Source organism: Mustela putorius, unplaced genomic scaffold, assembly GCF_011764305.1.
Source record: "Mustela putorius furo isolate JIRA1106 unplaced genomic scaffold, ASM1176430v1.1 tig00003988_pilon_pilon_pilon, whole genome shotgun sequence".
Lineage (NCBI taxonomy): Eukaryota > Metazoa > Chordata > Mammalia > Carnivora > Mustelidae > Mustela > Mustela putorius.
Window position 1 is genome coordinate 10,116,707 of NW_025422127.1, and position 19,969 is coordinate 10,136,675.

Below are 19,969 nucleotides of genomic sequence, written 5' to 3' on the forward strand. Positions count from 1 at the left end.
GCTTGAAGGGCAGCAAGGCTGGAACCGAGGATAAGAAGGAGAAGGGAGAAGAGCAAGGCCCCTCCCTAAGGGCCCCAGAATATCCTGGAAAAGAGCCCAAAGGGCAGGGCCTGTTCTGGGTCAGAGCCTTTGGACACCTCCCCACCTCCAGGGGCATTGGTCCTTTCAGAATAAAAGTCCTGTGGGGCAAGAGTCAGGGAGAAGAGGGCTCAGTGCGGGATGGGGTCAGAGCCTGACTGTGTGGGAGGTAGGGATTGCTGGAAAGTCCCTGGCCTGTGCTTATTACATGATCACCCCCGCCCCTCTTCCTGCAATGGTTAAACCCCTACATGTTCAAGAAAATCACTAGTTTGGAAAACACTGATCTTACTAGACGTCCTGAAATGAGTTTGGAAAAGGAAAAGAAAAGAAATCAGAGTGGAGCTGAATAGCTCATTCCCTGCCAGTCTCTCAGCAGATGTTCCCAGTGGAGTGGGGAGTAGAGAGCCCTCCTCTGGACAGAGCCATCCAGCAGGAGCTCTGGAGACTGCTGGGTCCTACCTTGTCCCTTTTCCAAGGCACAGTGAAGCCAAAGGAAGATGCTCCATGTATAGTTACCCATTGCCTAAGTCACGAGGGCAATGCTTTGTCCTCGCCCCTCTGAGTTCAGGGTGCGGGTTCAAGCCTCTCCCCACAGGACTGTGCTCTGTGCCCTTCATGTTGGCCCAGCGCTCCTTGCTGCAGTCTTGCCAGAGGACCTGACTCAGAAGCTTGGAGGCCCCCATGGTGACTGTCAGGTCCGATCTAAACCCTTTCAAATCTCCTGTGACATAAGCATCAAGCCATCCACACTGCAAATCCACATCCTTCACTTGACCTTACCTCCTCAGGAGCCAGGGTCCAACAAGAAGCCTGGAGATCCCCCAAAGGAGGACAAGCAATTCGAGGAGAGTTGGCAGCTTCAGAAACATCACCAAGGGGGTGGGTGGGAGCAAGGACCTGCAGGGACCGGTAAGCCTGCGCTGCTCTTTCCCCTGTGGGCCGCAGCGGGGCGCTGATCACCGCAGTGGGAGTCAAAGAAACCCCAAGTGTTGTTGTTTTTTTTTTCTGCTCATCTTTTTATTATTATTATTATTATTAATTAATTTATTTTCAGCATAACAGTATTCATTATTTTTTCACCACACCCAGTGCTCCATGCAATCCGTGCCCTCTATAATACCCACCACCTGGTTCCCCCAACCTCCCACCCCCGCCACTTCAAACCCCTCAGATTGTTTTTCAGAGTCCATAGTCTCTCATGATTCACCTCCCCTTCCAAATTCCCCCAACTCCCTTCTCTCCATCTCCCCTTGTCCTCCATGCTATTTGCTATGCTCCACAAATAAGTGAAACCATATGATAATTGACTCTCTCTGCTGACTTATTTCACTCAGCATAATCTCTTCCAGTCCCGTCCATGTTGCTACAAAAGTTGGGTATTCATCCTTTCTGATGGAGGCATAATACTCCATAGTGTATATGGACCACATAGAAACCCCAAGTTTAATCCTCCCTCCGGCCACCTTCTTGAATATTCCATTTCCCACCAACACACACACACACACACACACACACACACACACACCCCATACCACCACCACCAATTCCCAACCCACGTACTTACCCTGACAAAACCCCAACCCCTCATTCCAATCAGCCTTCTCCATCTGTCCTCAGGTGGAAGAGATAATTACTAGGGCACCAGCCGGGAAAGAAGGGAGGGAAATAGCCCTCCCCAGCACCAACCTGTCCTGGAGCACCCCACACTACAGATCCAGGACCAACTGTGACTACTTTGTTGACCAGTGTCCTAGCCCCCAGGGAGATGGTCAGCGATCCAAAATGTTTATTTCCACGTGGGAGGGAATAATGGCACCCTTCTAAGCCAGCCCCGCACCAGGCACCTACCCCACTCCCTCTTCCTCAGGCCCAGATAGCACCATATGCTTACAGACTTCTGGCCTGAACTTCAGATGATCCTTTGGTCTCGCTCGATTCCTTACGTCACTACAGATCCCTCTTCCCAGAAGAAAGTGACCAACGGTGGAAGCACCAAGAGCAGGTGTATGCCTGCTGAAGCAGAGAACCACATGCTTCCCAAGGCCTCGGGCTCCATATTCTGGTAGGAGACCAGAAAGTAGGCAGGAGCAGCAAAGTCTAGCCAAGTACCCTTCCCCACTGCTCCTCCCCCCTTGAGCCACGATCTCCCATGTGACCCCCCACCCCACATGCTCAGACCTGCATGTTGAAAAGAAAACTCAGGCAAAAGAGGACATTCCTCAACTCTAAAGCACAAAAGCCATCCCAGCCAGGAGCTCCAACCTATAACAACCTATAACACGGTTGGACCCCTTACTGGCAGCAGGGGACCCTCAGAAGCCACTGCAAATCTTGGGATCCCAAAAAAGCAGAGACCTGGCCATATTGACCCCTTTCCCCAACACAAATGTTATCCCCTACAAGGCAGGAACAACATCTGGTCTAGATTCACATACCCAAAGGCTACTATGAGGCCAGAAGTTCCCAATATAGCTAAGGATGCTCTGCTCCTTCCCTCCTGCCTCTCCCTGCCACAGGCTCTTCCTCTTCTGGAGCATGCTGCTCCTACCCAGTCTGGGAACCACCTCTAACACCACCACTCAGCTCTCTGGGATGTCTCCCCTGACTTTCCTGGGCGATAAGCCCCTCAACCACAGCAGGACCCATGCCATCAGGGCCCCCAGAGACTGATCTGGAGTCATCCTAGTGCTAGACCCATGATTATGGGCAGGTGAGGATGGGGAAGACCTTGCAGGTATAGCAGGGTGTGAAAGGGACTCGGTGGTCAAATCAGGGACCCCAGTGAAGGACTCTGAAAGGCTGACCTGGGTTTGCGTCAAGGGAAGGAAGGGAGGAAGGGAGGGAGGGAGGAGGAGAAGAAGGAAAGAAGGAAAGAGAGAGAGGTGGAGGGATGAGAGAGGGAGAACGGGATGAAGGAAGAAAGGAAGGAAGGAAGGAAGGAGCAAGCCGAAGCCACTGAGGCCACACATGCAAGCAGTGACCCTGCCCGACCAGGGGCCAGAAACAGTACCCATCAGGCCCTCCCCCTCCTCCTCTAGACCTCAGCCAACAGGATGGCTCTGGGCCAGCTCTGTGGGTACCTACGCTCCACACTATACACCCACCCTCACCAGAGGCCATTTAGATTCCAAAGGCATCTGAATTCTAATTGGCCTCTGCATGAGATGGAGCTGACCTTCCAGGAAGAACAAGGAGACCACTGTTCTCTCCAGGACTTCCTGGCCTACCACCTAACTGGGGGTAGACCTCCTGCCTTCCTCCACCTACCCAGTCCCACATTTCACTTCCCTCTGCCCTCCCTTTTGTTCTGGGGCCTTTTGTTCTGGCCCCTCCTTTCTGTCCCCTATGGCCAGTGCCCAAACAGAGAGGGTCAGCAGCCTGGCCAGGCCATTGAGTTTGTGGGTAGATCACTTGCCTCAGAAGTTCTAGGTCAACCTCAAATCACACCCAAAAACTGGGGAGGAGTATTACGCAGTGGCCAGGGGAGTAGGCTCTGGTGTCAAACTGCCCCATCTTACTAGCTGTGTGAGCGTATCCAAGCACCAGATAAGCCACTGCAGTAAAAAGGACACCTTTGCTGGTCACACAAAGCAATTCCAGGAGCATTTCCTTCCTCCGAGGAATTTTGTGATGATTCCATGTAAAATCAATCAGCATAATGCCTGGAATAGAGAAAGAACTGATGAATCTTGGCTATTATTAGTTTTGTTATCTCTTACCTCTTCTCTTGCTGATTGAAATTCTCTTTAACTGGAAGCAAAGGCAAAGGCGTCACCGCTAGTGCCTCTGAGTTCACAGAGTGGCTTATATTTATACCAAAGTGTTCAGTGATACCAAAGATTTAGAGATAGTATCACCTTCCCCTTGGCTATTCAGGCAGATAAAACATAGGTCTACTCCAGGGTTCCAGAACCAGAACCTCTCCCTCTGTCCTGTGTCCCCCTCCTCCCCATGAGGACAAATGGGCCATCCCAGACTGGGCCATTCCAGTGCTGGAATCTGGACGGCTACTTCTCCTTCTGCCCACTAGGCTTCCAGAAGCCTCCAGTGGCCAGCTGCAGGTGCGGCCGCTTTCCCTTGAGCCCCCCACCCCCACCCCGGTCTTCACTCTTCTTGCCTATGGATGCTAAAACCAGCCAGCACCTTGACCCCTGCCCTGGGGCTTTTTCTCATGGCCTGAGAGGCCTCCATCCACCTGCCCCAGGTCCCCTGCAGAACATCTCAGGCCCTCCTGGAGCACTGCTGCAGCCCCAGCAACCGCCCCATTCAAGCCTCAGTAGGACTTCCGCAGCCCTACTGACCGTCAGATGAGCCAGGAGGAGGAGTGTCCTGGCAGCATTAATGGCAGTCTTCCTTCCACCGAATGTGCACATCCCTCCTGAGTCTGTTTCACAATGTCTCTCCCGCGGAGGACTGTGTGTGGGGAGAGGTGTGTGTATTGCCCGTGTGGGCCTTTTCATCCCCTGTTCTACAAGACTGCTGAGAGCCAGCCCCTGCTCTTCTCTTTCCTTCATGCACTTAACAATAGCCGTGGGTATTCATTGACCTAAGCAGACAGGCGAGGCAGAGCTAAAAGCCCTACTTGAGGAGTCATTTATTGCCACCTCGCTGTGTGATCTCTGGCAAATTATTTCATTTCTCTGTGCCACAGAACTCGTTCTGTTCAGCCTCGATGTTCTATGACTGATCTACTATCTTGACTTCCACACCCACAGCCTCCCCTTGGCTTCCTTTCTCTTTCCCCACTGTTTTTAGAAAAGCTTTGCTCCCTGCCCTTGACCCAGCAGTCGGGAAATTGTCATCCTTCATGTAACTGAAGTCTATCCTGCAAGGCCCCCGCGGGAGAAAGAATCCCAACATGGGAAGGAACAGCTAGACCACAGAGCACTCTCTTCGAGGTGCCCCCCACCCCACCTCGGCTGCCACTCACCACCCTGTTCTGTTTCCCCACCACTCAGTTCTTACTGAGTAGCACAGATGGGACAAAAGTGAACCATGTAAAATAAGAGTTTAGGAAAGTCTTGGAGAAAACAAAAAAGAAATAGAACAGAGAGTAATATAGGAGTTAATTATCTGAGGTACAAATTCAGCCTCACCCATCAACTCATTGTGGATGGAAGGGATGGTGCAGAAGACAGCAGAACGGCTTTGCTATTAACAAGCAAAGCACACACACAGTATGCTTAAAGAGTTCTTTACTAAAGGACTTTATTTCAGGCTGGAAAGTCCACACAAAGTCCATGGGACATGGGAGATTTGGAACTGGAATCTCTAGTCTCTGAACTTGTCCCTTTAGACAATGTGTTGATGTGGGACCATTGTCCTAGATTCTTAAGACTCATGCTACGGTTACTGTCCCTTAGGTTGGATAAAGCATTCTATTCAGGGCTTCTCCTTGCTTCTCTTCCTTTCTCCTCCTCAACAGCTTCTTGGTCCTTTTTAACTCTTTGCTATCTTCCCAAAGCCTCGCCTCGTTGGTGTTTGGTCTTCTGTAGGTCGTACTTTGATCTGTATGGTCCTGCTACTTGGTGGGGATGAGTGAAGGAGCCCTTCAGGTCTTAAGGTGAATGAGAGGGTCAGAGCCCCCAACGGCACTCTGGCTTCAGGTTAAGGCATCTGAAAATAACCATATGTAGCAAAAATAACATCCTACTAACTGGTCTTTGGCATTTATTGTACTAAAATAATATGTCTATTTCTATGATACCCGACCAATCTCCAAGATGGCCCCCAATGATCCCTGCTTCCTGGCATTCCCATTCTTGTGGATTCTCCTCCTACACTGCATTGGGGCATGGGAGTGACCTGTTCACAATCATGGGAGGGAACCATTGTGGAAGCAGAACCTCCAGCCCCAGTCACACCTTCAGATGAGTGCAGCCCTGGCCAGCACCTCAACTAAAGCCTTGTGAGAGACTCGGCCAATGTTACTCATCGAAGCTGCTTCTGGATTTCTGACCTTCAGAAACTATGTAAAATAATACATGTTTGCTGTTCTAACTTGCTAAATGTATGAGTGATTGATTATACAGCAACAGGTAACTAACACATCTCCTCTCAGCTTTGAATTTCATCACAAATGACCCTCTTTCCAGCACCATATTCTCAATATTTGCCAGGTTGGCTAAAGGACATGGGCAAGTAAGTTAGGGCAGTAAAAACCTGTCCAGCCACAAAAAGGTCTGACTCTACACTCAGTGTCCTAGGCCCTTCCATCCCAGCCCTAGGCCCACACACCACCTGAGTCTTCAGTGCCAGGAACCCACATTTCCGTGTCTGCCCCCCTAGAAGTCTAAAGAAAATGAAGTTCAGAGGTAGGCAGGTGCCTCCTTTCTTTCCTCTCTAAGGTCCACCTGCCGGAATACTTTCTGAGAATCCACCTTTTCCCTAGGTAATTGTTAAAAAGAATGTCCAACATCTTTAGATAATGCCCCCCACTTTCACATATGTGTAAACTTACCTTGTGGCTTTAATAGGACAAATGCAGCAGAATACAACTCAATAAGCCTCACAGCATTAGAGAGACTGTACATCCAGGGGCAGGGAGAATATCTCAGATAGCATCAGATCTTTGCTGGTGGGAAGCTAATTGACAAATTCTGCATTGACAGAGCATCAGGGTCCTGAGAACCAGCAGCAATGAGCAGAAGGTGGTGCCCAGACATACAAGGCAGAGAGACACACCTGAGTGGCCAGCCATCCTTTGCAGAGTAAGGAATCTTTGGGGTCCTCCCTAGCCCTCCAAGGCCAGCCTGGTAATACCGGAGCCAAAGATTTCTTTGTTGAAAAGAGGGAGGTTGAAATGGAGAAACACAGATGGGAAAGGGCTATTGCAGAGGCCAGCAGGTTTAGCCAAATCTGATGGCTGGAAAGAGGGGGACACCAGAGAAGGTTTGTTTGTTTGTTTGTTTTTTAAGATTTTATGTATTTATTTGACAGAGAGAAATCACAAGTAGATGGAGAGGCAGGCAGAGAGAGAGGGAAGCAGGCTCCCTGCTGAGCAGAGAGCCCGATGTGGGACTCGATCCCAGGACCCCGAGATCACGACCCGAGCCTAAGGCAGCGGCTTAACCCACTGAGCCACCCAGGTGCCCCCAGAGAAGGTGTTTTAATGGCTCTCTGTTCTGCCATGCTCTCCCCAACAATCTTGGCTTATGGGCAGCCATTGAGCCTGCCGTACAGTAATCTCTGCTGCCACCGAAGAGAAACAGAATGCACATCAGGTCCAGATCTACTACCAGGGTCCAAAACCCTATTACTTAATGAAGACCAGAGAGGGTAGTGGGCTCCCAGGGAGGACCAGCTGAGCCCTCTCAAGGACTCCTTGTATTCATAGGCCTCCTTTCTCTACCCAACAATGAGGAGCAGAGTCACCTAACAGTAACAGTAAATGGGGCAGGGCTATCCTCCAGGTAAACTTCACTCCCCCTCCCTCCAGATCAGGAAAACAGGAAAGGGGCTCAGACATTCTCTCTTGGAGCATCTGCCCCCACCGCCAACCTCAGCTCCTAGACCTGTCTATCTACCCCCTGCTCTCTTCCTCCCTGGACACCTTCTTTGGAAACTCCAATGCCTGGCCCATCTTCTTCTTCTCTACCTCATCCATGAGCTTATCCTACAGACACAGGCGCCAGGCATCATGCTCAGTCCTGGGGATATTGAAACCAATAGAGCAGTCCCTCCCTCAAGGAGCTCACGGTCTTGTAAGAAAGATAGTCACGTGCACAGGCAGTTATGGTACATCAAGATGAGTGAGAATGTGTGATAAGCCCAGGGAAGTCATCTAACCCTGACTCCAGGAGGACTTCCCAGAAGAGGGAACCCACGAGGGGGAAGTAATAATAACGGATGGCCCTTCGACTCATTTACTCCTCTCAAGAATCCTATGACATAATGTTATCCTTACTTTACCTAAGGAAATTGTATTGTCAGGATTCTCCAGAGATTTAGGATAAGGTATTGGCTCAAACCATTATGGAGGCCGAGGCAGGTCTCAGGATCTGCTGGCTGCAAGATAGAAACCCAGGAATGTGGACAGTGTACTTGTAGTCTGAGTCTGAAAACCTGAGGACAAGGGGAGCTGATGGCATAAATCCCAGTCCAAGGGCACAAGACCAACATCCCAGCTAATCCTCCATTCTTCTGCTTTTTGTTCTTTCCAGGCAGGTTCTCCATGGGTTGAATGATGCTCTCCCATAGTGGGAGGCCCACCTGCTTTACTCAGTCTACCAAATGAAATGCTAACCTCTTCTGGAAACACCCTCACGTATACACCAAGAAACAATATTTAATTAGCTTTCCGGGCATCGCTTGACCAGGGCAAGTTGACACACAAAATTAACCATCACAAAAATTAAGGAACACAGAGTCCCTTGCTAATTTGCCAAAGGTCGCCTATCAAAGGCAGAGTCAGGATTCAAACCCAACAGATTGGTTCTAGAGAAGCCTGACCACTTAACCCACAACTTCTCAACCTCAGCACTATGAAATTTGGGGCCAGATAGTTTTTTGCCGTGGAGGTGCTGTCTTGCGCATTGTAGAGTGCTCAGCAGCGTCTTTGGCCTCTGTCCACTAGCTGCCAGGAGCACCCTCACAGCTGTGAAAGCCAAAAACTTCTAGATATTTTCAAGTGTTCCCTGGGGAGCAAAATTTCTCCTGGTTGAAAACCACTGACCCAGCGATTTTGCTACTATCCTGCCTTTCTAAGTAAGATATTTTTCAAGTATTTACCAAATACCAGACACTGTCCAAAGACATTTTGGTTATTAGCTCATGTAATCCTCACAACCCCCCAATGGGTACAATTGTCTTCATCTTTCTTCTACAGGTGAGGACTTTTCAAGGCACAGAGAAACTGCATAAGCTGGGCATGGTCACAAAGCTTCTAAGAGGCAGGGCCTGGATTTGAACCAGGTGGATCTGACTTAGAAACTGACTACTTTAGCCTCTGTGTTATTCTATCTTTTGGTCTCTGGGACCTGGAAAACTCTCAGAACTGGCCAAGGAGTCATGGGTGCAAATACAAGGCAATGTTTAGCAAGAGAAAGATCACCAGTGAGGCTGGAACACATATGACAGGAGGGAACCGCAGGGCATAAGGCAAGCAGAGCCCAATTACGAATGAAGAATGGGCCGCGACGATCAAGTAGCTTGGGCTTCACCTTGTGGATCAGAGGGTGCATTCGTTGAAAGGTTTTAAGCTGGGGAAGAGCATGATCCCTTGATGCTGTAGACAGATGGCTGACAGAGGAGGGAAGGTAGACTGGAGGGCCAGCACAAGTGGCTGACACTCCTTCGGGACTGATTTATCCTCTGCCCAAATATCCCTAGCCTATGGGCATCGAGGCCCTAACTTGCATACTTGAGAAGACTTGGGGAGAGTGGAGCTTGCAGGCAGACTCAACTCTTGTTCGAGTCACTCCCATCCCCTAAATATCGTCCACAGCACCATTTGTTGTTGTTGTTTAAGATAGTATTTATTTATTTGTCAGAGAGAGAGCGAGCACAAGCAGGGGGAGTATCAGGCAGAGGGAGAAGCAGGGAGCTAAGCAGGGAGCTAAGCAGGGAGCTAAGCAGGGAGCTAAGCAGGGAGCCTGACGTGGGACTCAATCCCACGACCCCAGGATCATGACCTGAGCTGAAGGCAGACGTTTAACCAACTGAGCCACCCTGGCGTCCCTACCCACAGCTCTGGTGTCCGTTAGGAACGGAAGCCCAGGATCTCAGTCCAGCTGACCCTGGCCTCCTCAGCCCCTCCGATCTCCACACATTTCCTGTACCTCTCTCCTTACCTGATAGAGGGCATGAAAGCCCCAATGTGTCCTGGCCCAGGGCAAGGTGTCTAAAGACAGGAAACTGCCCCCCCCCCGCCCCGCTGCCAACCCAGGGTCTGCCATGGCCTTTTGGATTCCAAGAAAGAGCAAACTCCTCTCCAAATGCTGGGGTCTAATGGAGGCTGCAGGAAAACCTCCCTGGTTGGAAAAGCCTGCCCTGTTCCTCCTAGGCCTATCCCAATGCAGGACAGCAGGTGGCAGCACCAACAGGAATTTCAAAATTTAAAACTAAAACTAAAAATCCAAACTGAAAATGTTCTCCTACATTCCTGCACCCATAACATGTACTCCCTCTGCTTCCTTTCAGCCCTTTCATGACTTCAGAGACTATGCCCCTCTCTGCTTCCGCCCTCTGCCTCTCCTTGGTTAGTGAGAGACAAAATACAATGGACCCAGAAGCACGTGCAGAAGGTGTGAGAATCAGAGACACAGCAGGGAGACGGGACAGCGGGCTCTCAGCTTGTCTTTAGGTAGAAGCCCCTCAAGGCTGAAAGGATCTGTGCCTGGCCTGAGTTTTTATCAAAGGACACAAAGTCCTTCTTCATTAATCATGCAGATTAAACGTGCACCCAGAGCCAGGGTCCAGCACCATCTTCAGGATCCACGGCCTCACCCTTCTGATCTGGACACACTTATGACTCTAAACACATTTATTTCATAATTATTAAACTAATTTAATAACATTAAACAAATTTCACTAAACAGAGAAACCATTTTGTTTTTTTTTTAAGATTTTATTTATTTATTTGTCAAAGAGAGAGGCACAGCAAGAGAGGGAACACAAGCAAGGGGAGTGGGAGAGGGAGACGCAGGCCCCCCGCTGAGCAAGCAGTCCGATGTGGGGCCTCGATTCCAGCACCCAGGGATCATGACCTGAGCTGAAGGCAGATGCTTAAAAGACTGAGCCACCCAGGCGCCCCCAGAGAAACCGTTTTTAAATCACCCACATCCCTCTGCTCTAAGACGGTCACCTTCATTTCCAATTGTTCTCATGGATGTTTTCTATTTCTGTGAACGTGGTGTACTTATAATTCACAGCTTGCTTCCTTTCCCTCCTTCATCCGGTCCTCTCATCTGTCGGGGGCCCACACACAGCACAGATGAGGGTTTTGCTCTTCAGGGGCTCATGTTTGGCCAAGGGAAAGGTGGACAAAGTAGTTGCTTGAAGGACTAGAAATAACTAATTGTCCCAGTTTGCGTGGGGCTGAACCAGTTTTAGTCGTGAAAGTCCTGTGTCCCAGGAAACGGCTCAGTCCCAGGCCAACCAGGACGATTTCTATAGGTCACCCTGTTCGAAAGAGTCCTGCAAATTAAGCCAGTTCAGAATTCCATTTCAATTTAATTGATAGATTGGCTTTGTAGTTCTACTTCTTTGCTTTTCTTTTTTTTTTTAATTACTATATTGTGTTTTATCATATTGTATTCAGTGTATTCTATTTATTGTGTAGTATTTCTAGTGGTTGCTTTAAGACAGCTTTTCTCAAACTTATTCCCCTTACAAACTGAGACCCTCAAAGAGCTTTTGTTTATCTGGATATATCTATTCATAGTCACCGTATTAAAAATTAAAACAGTGAACATCTTAAAATATAAGAATTCACAAATACACATCAGGGGATGATCTTACCACACCACATGTGGCCTCTGCTAACTCTGTGGTTCTCTCATGAGAGAAAGAGAAAAAAATCAAATAATACCTGGGTATTATTGTAAAATTAATTTTGACCTCACTACCCCTCCCCAACCCCCCACTGAAAGGATCTCAGGGACCCCCAGGGCTTGCCAGGACACACGCTTCGAGCCACCACCCTGGAGAGAATTTCTTCTCCCCATCTTAGTTTTCCCATCTCCTTGGAGGAAATACTGAAGAACCCCAGAACTGTAGGGGTCCACCGCTCTCCACCATGCTGTGGTTTTCATGTATGTACATCTACCTATGTTATAAGCCCCACGATCCCTAGTTACAATGTTTGCTTAGAACAGGTATGCCTTTTTTATGTAAAATGAAAAGCCAGATTTTCTATTTAGCTACAAACTTACCATATAAGTCTCTTCACTGCTCCCTGCAGCTCTGTCGTCCACCCCGGGCTCCTTGCCTCCCAGCCCGGACACTCCCTTTAGCATTTCTCATCATGCAGGTCAGCAAAGTCTCCCAGTTTTCTCTGATCTGAGAATAGTTTTATTTCATCTTCATTCTGGAAGAATATTTTCACTGGAAAAACAATTCTGAGTTGACGATTTCGTTTCCTCCAGAATTTTTAAAGACGTTGCACTGTCTTCCAGTCTGCCCTGTTTGGGATTAGAAAACAGTGACATCGAGAATGTTTTCTCTGTGTGCAGTGTGCCCTTTTCCTCTGGGCGCTTTCAAGATTTTCTCTTTACTTTTGGTTTGTAGCACTTTGACTGTGATTGGCTGGGATGTGCTTTTGTTGTTGTGACTGTGGCTGTTGTAGTTGTGGTTGTGGCTGTTTTTCCATTCTGCTTTGAGTTTACCGAGCTTCCTGAACCTAAAAATGTTTGTTTTTCACCAAAGGTGGGAAATTTCCAGCATATTTCTTTGAATATTTTTTCTGCCTCATTCTCTCTCTCCTCTCCTTCTGAAAATCAAGAACACTTGTATTAGAGGGTTTGGGTTTAGTGTGTGTGTGTGTGTGTTGTCCCACAGATCCCTGAGTTTCTGCTCATCTTTAAAATTTTTTCCTTCTGGGGGCACCTGGGTGGCTCAGTGGGTTAAAGTCTCTGCCTTCAGCTTAGCCATGATCCCAGGGTCCTGGGATGGAGCCCGGAATAGGGCTCTCTGCTCAGCAGGAAGCCTGCTTCCCTTCCTCTCTGCCTGCCTCTCTGCCTATTTGTGATCTCTGTCTATCAAATAAATAAATAATCTTTAAAAAATAATAATAATAAAATAAAACAGAAATGCCTGGGTGGCTCAGTTGGTTAAGCAGCTGCCTTCAGCTCAGGTCATGATCCCAGCGTCCTAGGTTGGAGTCCTACATCCGCCTCCTTGCTCGCAAGGAGCCTGCTTCTCCCTCTGCATCTGCCTGCTACTCTCTCTGCCTGTGCTCATTCTCACTCTCTCTGTCTCTCTCTCTCATTCTGACAAGTAAATAAAATATATTTTTTTTAAAACTAGGAATAATAAAATAAAATAATTTTTGTTTCCTTCTGATCTTCAGATTCGATAATTTCTATTTACCTATCTGCAAGTTCATGGACTCTTTCTTCCGCCATCTCCATGCTTCTATTAAGCACCTCCAGAGATCTTTTTTAAATTTCATGTAGTGCATCTTTGAATTCTAAAATTTACATTTGGTTCTTTTTAAACGTTTTTATTTCTCTGCTTATGTTTCCTTTTTCCTTTAACATGGGCATATTCTTCCTTGCGTCTTTGCATGCCAAATCCTTGTGCACAGATTCCAACATCCAGGTCATCTCGGGGGACATCTCTGTTGTCTTTTCTCTTGAGTGTGGTTTGCATTTCCTGTTTCTTCATATCTGGAGTAATTTTGGACTGTATCCTGGACACAACTGGAGGTACATTATAAAGATGATGGACTCTGTGTTCTTCCTCCAAAAAGTATTGATTTTTTTTTTCAAGTAGGTAGTTAGCTTGGCTTAACTCAAACTGCAGACTAGCTTGAGAAAGCAGTAGTTCAAAAACTTTTTAAAGATTTTATTTTTTTTATTATTTGGAAGCGAGAGACCACACAAGCTGGGGGGAGGAGCAGAGGGAGAGGGAAAAGTAGACCCCCTGCTGAGCAGGGAGCCCAGACCAGGATGGGGGTTCCATTCCAGGACCTTGAGATCATGACCTGAGCTGAAGGCAGATGCTTAACAACTGAGCCACCCAGGCAGACCTCATGATAATAATATTAAGAAGAGTGTTAGCTCTTTGCAGACACGCTCCTCTCCCCAAGGCTCCAGAGCCCAGGTCATCAACTCCTGGCATTCTTCCTATGTCCCCACTCCCAGATGTGGACAAGGGTACCATTCAACACAGTGCCAGCCCTGAGGAGCCCTGTATCTGCGTTGATGTCATAATTGCATGGGTAGCCACTTCTGCTTTTCCTGCCAGGTGACAAACTACAGAGGCCACCCAGCTACTCAGCCCCAGCCCCACACAGGCCTGTGACAACCAGCTGCACAGAGAGCCACCAGCCTCCTACTCTACCCCAAGTCCCTGGAGTCTTTGTCCCCTGACCCACAACACTCACTGCAGCCATGTCACCTATGTGGGACGAGGGCAGGCCTTCATATTCGAAGTGTTAGATTCTTCTGAACAGTGTCCATGCCAGGCTCCAGGCTGCTCAAGACACCAGAAGCTGTATGGCCATGCCTCTTCCCACCCAGCCTCCACCCAGCTCTTGAACTCCACTAGGAGAGATTGTCCAGGTGCCCCCAGAACTTGCCTAGTTTTAAAACTGAAGGGTCCACATCCCAGGCAAGCCCTCAGTCTCAGGCAAGTCAGAACAGTTGGTCACCCGGTCTGCCTTGGAGTTCTCTTTTAAGACCTTTCTCCTCCTGTCCTCCAGAGCATCTCTATGAAAGTCTTCTAAGAAGTGCTAACCTCCAGAATGGGCCCGTCTTAGAAGGGAGAACAAGCTGAGGAGCAGAGTCTGATGCTGCCCATTATAGACTATCACGGAGGAGGGAAGGAGGCTCTAAAGGGAAGCGAGGGATGAAGCCCCAGCTCCGACTGGAGCCTTACCTGGTTTCTTCCCACCAGATGGCTCACAGACGGGGACCGTTGTTCAGCCCTGTGGATGTGTCTCCCGTCTCCCAGATGCTCCATGTGACCCTAAGAGTTACTACATAAGAGGGCAAGTTTCAGTGCTCCCAGGAAAGGGGAGAAACCCCGGCCGGGGCGGGGGGGGGGGCTGGTTCTCAAAAGATGGATGAGGCAGATCATTCCCAGGTGTGGTAGGTGTAGGTGTATGAAGGCGGGCAGACTTGATAACAGGCCTGCACCTGGGAAATTGTGTCTGTTTTGACCCTCTCTTTCTTGCCATCCCCTGACAGCCATGAAGCATAGCTCTCCCAAACCTTTTCAGCCTGGAAAAAACAAAGTTCCAGAACATACCCGGTTTGGGTCTGTACTTGGCACATTTGTGAGGAGTCATAGTACAAGATGCAAAACGGAAGAAACAATGGAATCTTCTGTGAAAGATGTCTGTGTGTGAGCATGCGTGTGCGCACGTGTGTGTGTGTGTGTGTGTGTGTCTAGAATGTAGGACCAAATGCAGTATAAGAATTTCCATACAGCCCACATACATGGAACACCTGGTACATAGTAACATTCAAGAACTATTGGTCGAATAAATGAATGTGTCTACATATGCATGTTTCGGGGTCTGAATGGTAAGTTCTTCTTAGGCCTGGGACAAAAAGGAGTTGAGACAGTTTCCAACCCATATGAGGAATTCCCTCTAGAACAATCCAACTTCAAAATGAATGCTTTCACTGAGCAATCTGTGGGGGAAAGTTCTCAGCTTCAAAACCCCCACTCTCTGATGATGACAGTTTTCGACAAGACGGTCTACACTGCTGCGGAGAGGCAGAGTGAAGCACAATACTACTCTACCACAGTGGTTTTCCTCACACCAAACATACTGAAAATCTCTTGCACAATCATTTTTTTTTTTCCTGTTTTGAGGACTCCTCCTGCCCTTCCTCCAGCCTCTCTGGCAGGATAAAAGCAGGAGGGTTGTTTGGGGGATATTCCCAGTCTCTTTCTCGTGATGAGTTCTTAGGGGTTGGTAGACAGATGGGTGGCTGGGTGGCTGAGTTGGTTAAGTGACTGCCTTTGGCTTAGATCATGATCTTGGAGTCCCGGAATCAAGTCCCCATCAGCTCCCTCTGCTTCTCACTCTGACCTCCTCCCTCTCATACTCTCTCTCAAATAAGTAAATAAAATCTTTAAAAATAAGGAGAAAGGGTTTAGTAGTCAGACCTGAGAACTTTGGGACAAAGCCATCCCCTCCCATCTATCAGACCTGAATACCTGAAGATGATATTTTTTTAAGTATTAAAGCGAAGGGAGGCTCTGATTTCGGTGGAGAGGTGGGGAGCAGAGGTATGTTGGTGAGCACGTATCCTCCGTGTGATTTCAGAGGGGTATCGTGTTGCCCACGAAAGCATGCTAACTGATGTAGTAGGCACAGAGTTTCCAGAAAGGGCTCTGGGCACTCAGGGCTCAGACTGGGATAGTGGTCACAGTGACAAGTGACAGTGAGTGGGGCTGGGTTCAGGGAGGTCTCATGCAGCAGGGTCACCATATTGAAGAAGTTGCAAGGCATCTTGCCCACTGATGACCAGACAGCTTATTGTCTAAACCAGGACTCTTGTGAAAGGGAAGGAGGACATTAGTAATAATTACACCAGGACAACCAGCGTGAACTGGGACTCTTCCAACCAAACTAAGAAACATGCTCTTCCAATAGATGACCCTATAGAGTGTTCTGGAGGTTTGGGTACAGTTAGGCCACCAAAGCTACAAAGAGAGGAGGGGTTAGTGTCCTCATGGGTAAAGCACTAGCAACCTTATTAGGGCCATCAGACCTCCTCAGGGAGAATTTCTTTGAATAGAGTGAATCAGGGTGGGTGAAAATAAATGCAAAAGTAGCCAGTGTTTTCAGGGCTGATGGGTGGTCAGGTGGGCGTGTGATGGAGAAGCCTTAGTGAAGCATGATCAAAAGAATATGACAAAGAACATTAGAGACAAAGAACACAATACTCAGCCCCTAAGACTTGTGATCCAGTGTCTGGTTCAGTGCCGCTTCCTCCAAGGGCAGATCCCTGGGGGCTCGTGCCAGGGTCTCTCTTGTTCCTGGGCAGGCCCTGTAGGTCCTAGCTTTTCGCCTGCAGGGGGCAGTAGAAGGCTTCCTCTTCTGGGGCTCCTCTTGCTCCTCCCTCTGCTACCATCCGCACCAAGTGGCCCAACCTGGACTCCTAGGGGCCCTCATGCTTTCCTCCACATGCCAGGCAGACCACAGTCAGCCATCTCACAGGCTCTGACATCCAATGAGCAGGCAGGACCTGAGACAGCAGCTGTACCTCAAGATCGCCAAGTCAAGGCAGGGTGGAGGAGGGCAGGCCAGGAACCAAGGAGGAGTCCACGGAGGTGAATTCTACTCCCTCTCACCAGAGCCTTCCTCTCACCACTATGAGGCAGTGGATGTCCTGGGGCTTCCACGTGCCATCACTCCTCACCCCAGAGTACCCGGTCTGGAAAGGAAGGGCGTGGATAGAGACAACCACAGTCTGGAGAGTGATTAATAGAGAACTGGGAGTATAAAGAAATAGAGTCTTTGAAGTAGAGAACTTTTTAAAAAATGAGCAAGTGGCAGGACCCCCACCGAACTTTCCTTCAGCTTCTTCAAGTTGAGTCTGGGTGTAGGTGGGTAAGAGGCATCTTTCTTTCTTTCTTTCTTTCTTATTTTTAAGATTTTATTTATTTATTTGACAGAGAGATACCACAAGTAGCAGAGAGGCAGGCAGAGAGAGAGAGAGAAGCAGGCTCCCTGCTGAGCAGAAGCCTGATGCGGGACTCGATCCCAAGACCTTGAGATCACAACCTGAGCTGAAAGCAGCTGCTTAACCAACTGATCCACCCAGGCAGCCCTGAGGTCTTCTTGATCTCAAAGATATCCACCCTCAACTGGGGTAAAAAACTGTCTCCAATATTTTAGCTATTCCTGAGCCAGATGGCAAGGCTGTCTATCCTAGAGATTTTGTAAACGTCATGCTGGGAATTACTATATTCTTCTGCCTCGTTCCAGAGCCTTCCCCAGCCACAACCCCGTTGCCTGGCCCTTGCCCTGGAATAAATGCACCTGTCTCCCAATCATAGATGAAAACCAGAATGTGTCTCATTTTCCATTTGTTAACTTTCTCTTTTGCACATTTTAAGCTTCTCAGTCCTGCCTTCCCCCCCACCCCAAATGCCCTAAAGTGAAATTCTGGTGCTCGGTTTTAAAAAGCAAGCCCCCTAAATGCTCACCAGATAAATCTTAGCAAGACGAGAACATATTCCCTCTTCTCCTAGAGTTGCAGAAAATCAGACACGATTCTGCTTCATAGAGTTGATGCTGATAAAGTGGTAAATCAAGAACATTCAGTCCCACTGGTGTGAAAATATGTAATCCTGTTCTGCGTTATATTTATATCATCTTTAGAAGTGTAATTTGCACAAAGGAATCTTCTAAGCCACGCAGACATCCGAGAAGGTGGCTATATGACCGATACAATGTAATTTATAAACCTTGAAAGTCTGCAACCCCAGCTGGCCATTGATTACTTATTTGTCTGAAAACAGTATTTCATTTATTTATTTTTTCTATAGAGAGAGTGCAAAAGCAGGGGGAGGAGCAGAGGGAGAGAGAGTCTCCCAAGCAGTCTCCATGCCCAGCATGGAGGTGGAGATGGCGCTCCATTTTACGACCATGAGATCATGATCTGAGCTGAAACCAAGAGCCGGATACTTAACTGACTGAGCCACCCAGGCACCCCTGAAAATGATATTTAAATTAACCTCTTTGATTTGGAAGAGGCATAGAGAGTTAGGAGATTCTTGTTTGTTTGTTAGACCAGAAGAATTCCTTTGGGACTGCCTTGTCCTTTCAAGCATAAAAGTAAAATCTCATTCTTCTGTTTGTCTTTTTCAAAGAGTTTAAGAGTGTGGTAATTTGAATGAACAGGGGGAGTCCTTGCCCTGTGATCTACCAGAAAAGCTGGGAATCAGTCCAGTGGGAAGAGCTAGAAAAGGAAGAGGGGAAGCAGCATAACTCCAAGTAAAGTGAACTTGAGGGGACTTGGAATATGTGGCCCATAACAGCCCTACCCTAAGGGTGATGGAGGACAGATGTCCTGATCATGATATTTGGGGTCACCATCTCTACTGTACCCCTATTACTCGAGAGCCAATAAAAAATCTCAATTTCAGGGGCGCCTGAGTGGCTCAGTCAGTTTAGCATGTGTCTTGGGCTCAAGTCATGATCTCAGGGTCCTGGGATCCAGTCCTACATCCGGCTCCCTGCTCAGAGGAGAGCCTGCTTCTCCCTCTCCCTCTGCGGCTCCCCCGCTTGTGTCCTTTCACTCCTTCTTCCTCTCTTCGTCAAATAAATAAATAAAATCTTTTTTAAAAAACATTCTCAAGTTCAGTAGGAAGCTGCCTTCTCAAGTCAGAGGGTCTCCAGGAAGATGGGATGACACGAGGCTCAGAGGAGAGGAAGCTGTCGGAGCTAAAGCTTCAATCCAGGAGGAGGAGGAAAGCAGCGGGGGTGAGGGACAAATAAAGGAAGAAGTCACAGAAGGAGGAGAACATATGACCAGGGACTGAGCAGTGTGGGGGCCCAGAGGAGAGGTTACTTCTGGAATGTGGGTGAGAGGGATTGCCCACCAAGCTCTCTCTGGGACTAAGGATGGAGGCAGGATGCTCTGGGACTGAATGGAACCCAGAGATATGCTTCAGAAGGAGCCTGGTCACGTGGGTGACCCAGGGAGAGCGTGGAAGGAGCTGTTTATTGCCATTACAGGATTATACAATATTATGGGAGTATACCATTTTTAGTAGTTTGTATCTTTAGATTTTTCTCGCTCTGTTACTAGATAGCTGTGCTACAAGCCTACGTGTTTTGTTGCCTGTGTGGGGTAGAGGAGGTATCCTGCAGAAGAAGGGGAAGCAGGAAAAGTTGGGTCCCAGAGAAGGGTAGCAGAGGAGTACTTAGCAAAGTGATAGAGGCACCAGAAGAAGGGGTGTTTGAGGGTCAGTGTGAGAGGGCAAGGGAAGAAGCCAACTAAGAGACTTTATACCCATATGGTCAAGACTCAACCATGCGTGTTTCGAGGTCACGTCCATGGACTAGGCACCGTGTTAGGCATCCATGGTGGGGAGCCAAGGAGCCATAGTCCCGGTCTTAATGGAGCCTGCTAGCTGGCCTGGAGTGTCTCTAAGGGTTTCCGGAGAGCCTCTTAAACGAAGAGTAGACCAAGAGCTCTGGAGTGGCTGAGGAGCCCTTCTCAGCACACGGCAGCCTTCGCAATGAGCAGAACCGGGA